The sequence below is a fragment of the Arachis hypogaea genome, chromosome 6 (genome assembly GCF_003086295.3).
Source record: "Arachis hypogaea cultivar Tifrunner chromosome 6, arahy.Tifrunner.gnm2.J5K5, whole genome shotgun sequence".
Lineage (NCBI taxonomy): Eukaryota > Viridiplantae > Streptophyta > Magnoliopsida > Fabales > Fabaceae > Arachis > Arachis hypogaea.
The window spans coordinates 86302568-86312405 of NC_092041.1; the positions used below are offsets into that span (position 1 = coordinate 86302568).

The 9838-nt window shown below is 40.1% G+C and overlaps 1 non-coding gene across 1 annotated transcript; it reads left to right on the forward strand.

Moving 5' to 3' along the window:
• The first annotated feature begins 1868 nt into the window (after positions 1-1868).
• Positions 1869-1972, forward strand: LOC112699656 (small nucleolar RNA R71). The gene has a single exon (XR_003152601.1). It is a non-coding gene; the product is annotated as a small nucleolar RNA R71 (small nucleolar RNA).
• Positions 1973-9838: the final 7866 nt, after the last annotated feature.

Below are 9838 nucleotides of genomic sequence, written 5' to 3' on the forward strand. Positions count from 1 at the left end.
ATTTTTTATTCTATTTTTAATTTTTATATTTTTTTCGTGACTCCACATGATCATGTACCTAATAAAACACAAAATAACAATAAAATAAAAATAAAATTAGATAAATAATAATTGGGTTGCCTCCCAACAAGCGCTCTTTTAGTGTCATTTGCTTGACAGTGGGCCCTCATGGAGCCACAAGTTGATCAGGTCAATGTTGTATAGTCCCAACACCAAACTTAGAGTTTGGATATGGGGTCTTAACACCAAACTTAGTGTTTGGTTGTGGCCTCCCAACACCAAACTTAGAGTTTGACTGTGGGGGCTCTTCTTGACTCTGAACTGAGAGAAGCTCTTCATGCTTACTCTCCTTTATCACAGAGGGATGGCCATGTGCCTTAAACACAAGGTAGTTCCCATTCAATTGAAGGACTAATTCACCTCTGTTGACATCTATCACAGCTCCTGCTGTGGCTAGGAAAGGTCTTCCAAGGATGATATACTCATCCTCTTCCTTCCTAGTGTCTAAGATTATGAAATCAGCAGGGATGTAAAGGCCTTCAACCTTTACTAACACGTCCTCTACTATTCCATAAGCTTGTCTCAATGACTTGTCTGCCAATTGTAATGAGAACAAGGCAGGTTATACCTCAATGATCCCCAGCTTCTCCATTACAGAGAGTGGCATAAGATTTATCCCTGACCCCAGATCACATAGAGCTTTTTCAAAGGTCAATGTGCCTATGGTACAAGGTATTAAGAACTTGCCAGGATCTTGTCTCTTTTGAGGTAAAATTTTCTGAATCCAGGTGTCTAGTTCATCAATGAGCAAGGGAGGTTCACTTTCCCAAGTCTCATTACCAAACAACTTGGCATTCAGCTTCATGATAGCTCCTAAATATTGAGCAACTTGCTCTCCAGTCACATCTTTATCCTCTTCAGAGGAAGAATAGTCTTCAGAGCTCATGAATGGCAGAAGAAGATTTAATGGAATCTCTATGGTCTCTATATGAGCCTCAGATTCCTTTGGATCCTTAATAGGAAACTCCCTCTTGCTTGAGAGACGTCCCAGGAGGTCTACCTCACTAGGATTTTCGTCCTTCTCCTCCGTTGTGCATTCGGCCATATTGATCACATCAATGGCCTTGCACTCTCCTTTTGGATTCTCTTCTGTATTCCTTGGGAGAATACTGGGAGGAGTTTCAATGACTTTCTTACTCAGCTGGCCCACTTGTGCCTCTAGATTTCTGATGGAGGATCTTGTTTCACTCATGAAACTGAAAGTGGCTTTTGACAGATTAGAAACTAGATTGGCTAAATTAGAAGTGTTTTGTTCAGAATTCTCTGTCTATTGCTGAGAAGATGATGGAAAAGGCTTGTTATTGCTCAGCCTATTGCGTCCACCATTGTTAAAGCCTTGTTGAGGCTTTTGTTGATCCTTCCATGAGAAATTTGGATGATTTCTCCATGATGAATTATAGGTGTTTCCATAAGGTTCACCCATGTAATTAACCTCTGCCATTGCAGGGTTCTCAGGATCATAAGCTTCTTCAGAAGCTGCCTCTTTAGTACTGTTGGATGCATTTTGCCATCCATTCAGACTTTGAAAGATCATGTTGACTTGCTGAGTCAACACTTTGTTCTGAGCCAATATGGTATTCAGAGCATTAATTTCAAGAACTCCCTTCCTCTGAGGTGTCCCATTATTCACGGAATTCCTCTCAGAAGTGTACATGAATTGGTTATTTGCAACCATGTCAATGAGTTCTTGAGCTTCTGCAGGTGTTTTCTTTAGGTGAATGGATCCACCTGTAGAATGGTCTAATGACATTTTTGAAAACTCAGATAGACCATAATAGAATATATCTAATATGGTCCATTCTGAAAACATGTCAGGTGGACATATTTTGGTCAACTGCTTGTATCTTTCCCAAGCTTCATAGAGGGATTCACCATCTTTTTGTTTGAAGGTCTGAACATCCACTCTAAGCTTGCTCAGCTTTTGAGGAGGAAAGAATTTATCCAAGAAGGCCGTGACCAGCTTATCCCAGGAGTCCAGGCTATCCTTAGGTTGTGAATCCAACCATATTCTAGCTCTGTCTCTTACAGCAAAAGGGAAAAGCATGAGCCTGTAGACTTCAGGATCTACTCCATTTGTCTTAACAGTCTCACAGATCTGCAAGAACTCAGTTAAAAACTGATAAGGATCTTCAGATGGAAGTCCATAGAACTTGCAGTTTTGTTGCATTAAGGCAACTAGCTGAGGTTTCAACTCAAAATTATTTGCTCCAATGGCAGGAATGGAGATGCTTCTTCCATCAAATTTGGACATGAGTTTGGTAAAGTCACTAAGCATCCTTCTTGCATTATCATTATTGGGTTCGGCTGCCATCTCCTTCTCTTGTTCGAAAATTTCTGAAAGGTTACTTCTGGATTGTTGTAATTTAGCTTCTCTTAGTTTCCTCTTCAAAGTCCTTTCAGGTTCAGGATCAGCTTCAACAAGAGTGCTTTGGTCCTTGTTCCTGCTCATGTGAAAAAGAAGAAAACAAGAAAAGAAAGAGGAATCCTCTATGTCACAGTATAGAGATTCCTTTATGTTAGTAGAAAAAGAAGGGGATAGAAGAAAGAAAAGTGAAGAATCCAAACACAAGGGATAGATTGAGTTTGGATTTTTAGATGAAGAGAGGTGAAGAGAAGTGTTAGTAAATAAATAATTAAATAGAATAAGAAAAGAGATAGAGAATTTCGAAAATAATTTTGAAAAAAGGTGTTAGTAATTTTCGAAAATTAGAGATAAGATAAGATTAAAATTAAAATTTAAAACAAAAAAGAATTTTTGAAAAAGAGATAAGATATTTTCGAAAATTAGAGAGGTAAAAGTAGTTAGGTGGTTTTGAAAAAGATAAGAAATAAACACAAAGTCAAAGAGTTAGTTGAAAAAGATATTAAAATCAAATTTGAAAAGATAAGAAGATAAGAAGTTGGATAAGATATTTTAAAATCAAATTTTTGAAAAAGATAAAATTTTGAAAAAGATATGATAAGATATGTTTGAAAAAGATTTAATTTTGAAATTTAAAATTAATTACTAACAAGAAACTAGAAGATAAGATTCTAGAACTTAAAGATTGAACCTTTCTTAACAAGAAAATAACAAACTTCAAATTTTTGAATCAATCACATTAATTGTTAGCATATTTTCGAAAATATGATATAAAAATAAGAAAAAGATTTTGAAAATAATTTGAAAAAGAATTTAAAAAGATAAGATTTTTAAAATTGAAATTTTGACTTGACTTGTAAGAAACAACTAATTTAAAAATTTTTTGACTAAGTCAACCCAAAATTTCGAAAATTTGGAGAGAAAAAAGGAAAAGATATATTTTTGATTTTTTTGAATTTTTAATTATGAGAGAGAAAAACATAAAAATGACCCAAAATGTGAAAATTTTGGATCAAACACATAATGCATGCAAGAACACTATGAATGTCAAGATGAACACCAAGAACACTTTGAAGATCATGATGAACATCAAGAACATATTTTTGAAAAAATTTTTGATGCAAAGAAGACATGCAAGACACCAAACTTAGAAATCTTTAATACATGGACTCTAACAAATGAAAAATGCATATGAAAAACAACAAACAACACAAAACAAGAAAACATCAAGATCAAACAAGAAGACTTGTCAAGAACAACTTGAAGATCATGAAGAACACTATGAATGCATGAGATTTTCGAAAAAAATGCAAGAAAAATTTTTAAAGCATGCAATTGACACCAAACTTAAAAGTTGACTCAAGACTCAAACAAGAAACACAAAATATTTTTGATTTTTATGATTTTCTAATTTTTTTTTTTGTATTTTTATTATATTTTTTGAAAATAAAGTTTGGAAAAATGAAAAAGAAAAGAAAAATTTTGAAAAATATTTTTGAAAAATTTTTGAAAAGAAAATTACCTAATCTGAGCAACAAGATGAACCGTCAGTTGTTCATACTCGAACAATCCCCGGCAACGGCGCCAAAAACTTGGTGGACGAAATTGTGATCCTCAAAATTGGTCTCTTTGTATTTGTATGAAATCAAAAATACCCCAAAGAGATCATGGTATGATGAATTGGGATCTTAATAATCCCTGGTAATGGCACCAACAGCTTAGTGTTGTTGTTGGACCAAAAGAGTTACAGGCACTGTTAGAGAAGCTCACAACTCCATTCAACTTAACCAGCAAGTGTACTGGGTCATCCAAGTAATACCTTACGTGAGTAAGGGTCGATCCCACAGAGATTGTTGGTATGAAGCAAGCTATGGTCACCTTGTAAATCTCAGTTAGGCATATTAAATGTTTATGGATTTCAAAAATTAATAATAAAAAGAAAATAAAATAGGATAGAAATACTTATGTAAATTAATGGTGGGGATTTCAGATAGGCGTGTGGAGATGCTAGAATCCTCTCGAATCTCTGTTTTCCTATTGCTTTCATCCAATTCTTCTTACTCCTTTCCATGGCAAGCTGTATGTAGGGCATCACCATCATCAATGGCTACTTTTCATCCTCTCGGGAAAATGGTCCTATGCGCTGTCACTGCATGGCTAATCGTCTGGAGGCATCACCCTTGACAATGGCTACATCCCATCCTCTCAGTGAAAATGGTCCAAATGCTCTGTCACAGCACGACTAATCATCTTTCGGTTCTCAATCAGGTTGGAATAGAATCCATTGATTCTTTTGCGTCTGTCACTAACGCCCAGCCTTCAGGAGTTTGAAGCTCGTCACAGTCATTCAATACCGGAATCTTACTCGAAATACCACAGACAAGGTTAGACTTTCCAGATTCCCGGAATCCTATTCGGAAACAGACAAGGTTAGACCTTCCGGATTCCCATGAATGCAGCCATCTATCTAGCTTATACCACGAAGATTTTGTTGGGGAATCTAAGAGATATGCGCCTGGCCTAAGGTAGAACGGAAGTGGTTGTCAGTCACGCGCGTTCATAGGTGAGAATGATGATGAGTGTCACAGATCATCACATTCATCAAGTTGAAGTGCAACGTATATCTTGGAATAAGAATAAAAGAGAATTGAATAGAAGATAATAGTAATTGTATTGAAACTTGAGGTACAGCAGAGCTCCACACCCTTAATCTATGGTGTGTAGAAACTCCACCGTTGAAAATACATAAGTAAAAGGTTCAGGCATGGCCGAATGGCCAGCCCCCATAAAGGTGATCAAAAGACCGAATGGTCAAAAGATGTCTAATACAATAGTAACTTATCCTATTTATACTAGACTAGCTACTAGGGTTTACATGAGTAAGTAATTGATTCATAAATCCACTTCCGGGGCCCACTTGGTGTATGCTTGGGCTGAGCTTGATCTATCCACGAGCTGAGGCTTTTCTTGGAGTTGAACGCCAAGTTGTAACGTGTTTTGGGCGTTCAACTCCGGGTCGTGACGTGTTTCTGGCGTTAACTTCAGACAGCAACATGTACTTGGCGTTGAGCGCCATTTTACGTCGTCAATTCCCAAATAAAGTATGGACTATTATATATTGCTAGAAAGCTTTGGATGTCTACTTTCCAACGCCATTGAGAGCGCGCCATTTGGAGTTCTGTAGCTCCAGAAAATTCATTTTTAGTGCAGGGAGGTCAGATTCCAACAGCATCAGCAGTCCTTTTGCCAGCCTTTTTCAGAATTTTGCTCAAGTCCCTCAATTTCAGCCAGAAATTACCTGAAATCACAAAAAAACATACAAACTCATAGTAAAGTCCAGAAATGTGAATTTAACATAAAAACTAATGAAAACATCCCTAAAAGTAGCTTGAACTTACTAAAAACTACCTAAAAACAATGCCAAAAAACGTATAAATTATCCGCTCATCACTGACCCTGCTAGGAATCTGGATAAGGCTACCAGTCTCCCATTGAGTTGTTGTACCTCTTTGATGCAGGTTGGGCTCTTCATGTTGAGTATGGCCTGGCATTTATCTGGATTTGCCTCGATTCCTCTTTGTGTGAGCATAAAGCCCAAGAACTTACCGGCTTGTACTGCGAAGGTGCATTTAGCCGGGTTAAGTCGCATGCCATGCTTCCGTATGGTGTCGAATACTTGAACCAAGTCGGACAGTAATGTTTCTTCACTTTGTGTCTTTATCAGCATGTCATCCACGTAGACCTCCATGATTTTTCCGATGTGATATGAGAAGACCTTATTCATTAGCCTCTGATAAGTGGCTCTCGTGTTCTTAAGGTCGAAAGGCATTACGATGTAACAATAGCTTGCTTTGGGTGTTAGAAACGAGATTTTTTCTTGACCCGGTGGATACATTGGGATCTAATTGTACCCCAAGTATGCATCCATAAATGAGAGATACTTATATCCCGATGAGGCATCTACTAGAGCGTCGATGCTTGGGAGTGGATAAGGGTCTTTTGGGCAGGCTTTGTTGAGGTCGGTGTAGTCGGTGCATATTCACCACTTCCCATTTGACTTTCTTACCAAGACGACGTTTGCTAGCCATAGTGGGTACTTAACTTCTCTTATGAACCCTGCCTCTAGTAGTGCTTGCACCTATTCTGCTACAGTCTGAGACTGTTCTGGCCCGAGTTTTCTTCGTCTTTGTTGTACCGGTCGAGATCCCGGATAGACTGCCAACTTGTGGCTCATCAGTTCGGGATCTATGCTTGGCATGTCGACAGCTTTCCATGCGAAGAGATCAACATTATCTCGTAGGAACTGTATGAGTGATTCCTTTGCATCTCCTTTTAGGATCGTGCCAATATTAGTTGTCTTATCCGAGGTGTCTCCGATCTGAAATTTCTCTACTTCACCCTCGGGCTGTGGACGGAGTTCTTCTTGCTTCTGAACTCCACCAATTTCGATTGTGTGGAACTCTCCTCCTTCGCCTCTGAGGTTTAGACTTTCGTTATAACAGCGACGCACCATCTTTTGATCTGCTTTTATTGTAGTTATCTCTTCTGCAGTTGGGAATTTCATACATAGATGTGGAGTTGAAACTATTGCGCCAAGTTGGTTTAACGTTGTCCGACCTATTAAGGCGTTGTAGGCTAAGCTTACGTCGACCACGATGTAGTCTATCTTGAGTGTTCTGGATTGGTTCCCCTTTCCGAAGGTTTTATGTAGCGATATGTATCCCAGTGGTTGTACTGAGGTATCCCCAAGTCCGAACAGGCTGTTCGGGTATGCTTTTAGCTCTTTTTCTTCTAAGCCGAGCTTTGTCGAAGACAGTTTTGAACAAGATATCGGCGGAGCTTCCTTGGTCAATTAATGTACGGTGGAGGTTGGTGTTTGCCAGTATGATAGTGATGACCATGGGGTCGTCGTGTCTTGAGATGATTCCCGATGCGTCTTCTTTAGTAAACGTGATTGCTGGGATGTCTGGCGCCTCCTTCTTTCCTTCGACATGGTATACTTTTTTGAGGTGTCGCTTGTGAGATGATTTGGAGATTCCTCCTCCTGCAAATATGCCGTGTATCACGTGGACGTGTCTCTCCGGTGTGCGAGGTGATCGCTCATACCGTCTGACATCTTCATCCCTTCTTCTTTTTCTTGGCTCTTCGTCCCGGTTGGCCAGAAACTGATCTAGTTTTCCTTCTCTTACTAATTTTTCTATGACATTTTTCAAGTCGAAGCATTTGTTGGTGGAATGTCCTCGGACTCGATGATACTCACAGTATTCGTTCCGATTTCCTCCTCCTCTTTTGCCTTTGAGTGGCCGAGCTGGGGGTATTTTTTCCATATGGCAGACTTCTTTGTAAACATCTACCAAGGATACCCTAAGAGGGGTGTAGTTATGATATTTTTTGATTTTCTCCCCAGAACGATCTTCCTTTTTCTTGGATTCTTTATCTTTATCTCGGTAGGTGGAACCGAACCTCGAGGCTTCCCCAAGTCGAGAATTCTCCTCCATGTTGATGTACTTTTGCGCCCGTTCTTGTACTTCGTCCAGGGATGCAGGGTACTTCTTTGATACAGATTGGCTAAACGGTCCTTCTCGTAGGCCATTTATAAGGCCCATAATGGCAGCTTCTGTTGGTAGACTTTGTATGTCCATGCATGTTTTGTTGAATCTTTTCATGTAGTTACAAAGACTCTCCCGATCTCCTTGCTTGATTCCTAGCAGGCTGGGTGCGTGTTTAGCCTTATCCTTTTGTATGAAAAATCTGGCCAGGAACTTTTTGGCCAGGTCGTCGAAGCTCGAGATGGATTTTGGAGGTAGGCTGTCGAACCATATAATGGCTATCTTGGTAAGAGTTGTTGGAAAGGCTTTGCAGCGAACTGCATCTGAGGCATCAGTGAGGTACATTCTACTTCTGAAATTGCTGAGATGATGGTTGGGGTCTGAAGTGCCGTCATACAGAGTCATATCCGGAAGTTTGAAGTCCTTTGGGATTTTGGTCTTCATAATTTCCCTGGTGAATGGATCTTGATCCTTGCGAGAGCTATCTTGAGATCCGCTTTGAGTTTTAGAAGTTTATCTTCTAATTCTCGGCGTCGCCTTATCTCCCGATGCAGATCCTCTTCTTTTTCGCGTTGATGTTGGGCTTCTTTCTCGAGTTGCTTTAATCGATCTTGAAGCGCTTCTATCACTCCTAGGTTTGATGAATTTTTGTCCCCGTTGGGCTCCGAAGTATCTTTGAGTGTAACATCCGCGTTCTTGTGCAGCGTTCTATCTTCCAAACCTAAATCGTGGTCGTTGTCATGGTCGTCCACCATGGTGATGGGATGACTTCCAGGTTCCCCGGCAACGGCGCCAATGTTCCGAGGGTTACCTGAAACTGTAGGTCGATCTCGGTAGAGATCTTTTGTGTTGGTCGGAGCCGACGTGTCCGGCAGGTGTACAGCGGCTGGAACCAGTGTGTTCGACTTGTAGAACTGAGAGTGCTGCTGATCCTTTATCACCGAAGGGTGGGGGTACCTGCAAGGGACTCCGATGCTTAAGTTAGCAAGGATATTAAGCAGGTATTGAGTAGAATCAGAGTATGAGTTATACCTGGGTGCTCCAGTGTATTTATAATGGTGTGGAGTGACCTTTTTAGATAAGATAAGTTAGTTATCTTATCTTATCTTATCTTCTAGGTGAGGTCAGCTTATCTTTTATGGGAACGGCCCTTCCCTCTGTAGGCTTGGGCTGCCTTAGGATTTAGGGCGTGTTCCTCTATTTGGGCCTTTCTTTGGGCTTTTCTGATGACTTGGCCGAGCTCTTTGGAAAGAGGTCGGGTTGTCCTGACCTGAAGAGGTCGGTCGCTTTGTCTGTTGAACATCCCGGGTCAGACAGCTCAACCCAGGGTATGAACACCATCAATCTCAGAAGAAGAAAAAGTCCTAGCCATAACAGGTCATGATCAGGGATGGATGACTCCCATAATTAACTACCTCAAAACAGAAGCACTCCCCACAGAGGAAAAAGAGGCAAAGAGGTTGAAACGGGAGGCACAATATTATACTATCATAAATAATACTCTATACAAAAGAGGGATTTCAATACCACTGCTAAAATGCGTGCCGACTTCCAATACAAAGGAAGTCCTAGAAGAAGTACATAGTGGCATTTATCGCAATCACCTCGGAGCACAGGCACTCGCCAAAAAAGTACTTCGGGCGGGATTTTATTGGCCAACTCTACAAAAAGAAGACATAGAATTTGTAAAGACATGTTCATCATGTCAGAAACATGCCAACTTTCACATCGCCCCGCCAAAGGAACTCATCAACGTGATCTCACCTTGGCCATTCGCAAAATGGGGACTCGATCTTCTCGGACCCTTTCCTCAAGGATCGGGACAAGTCAAATTCCTCAAAGTAGGAATAGACTACTTTACAAAAGG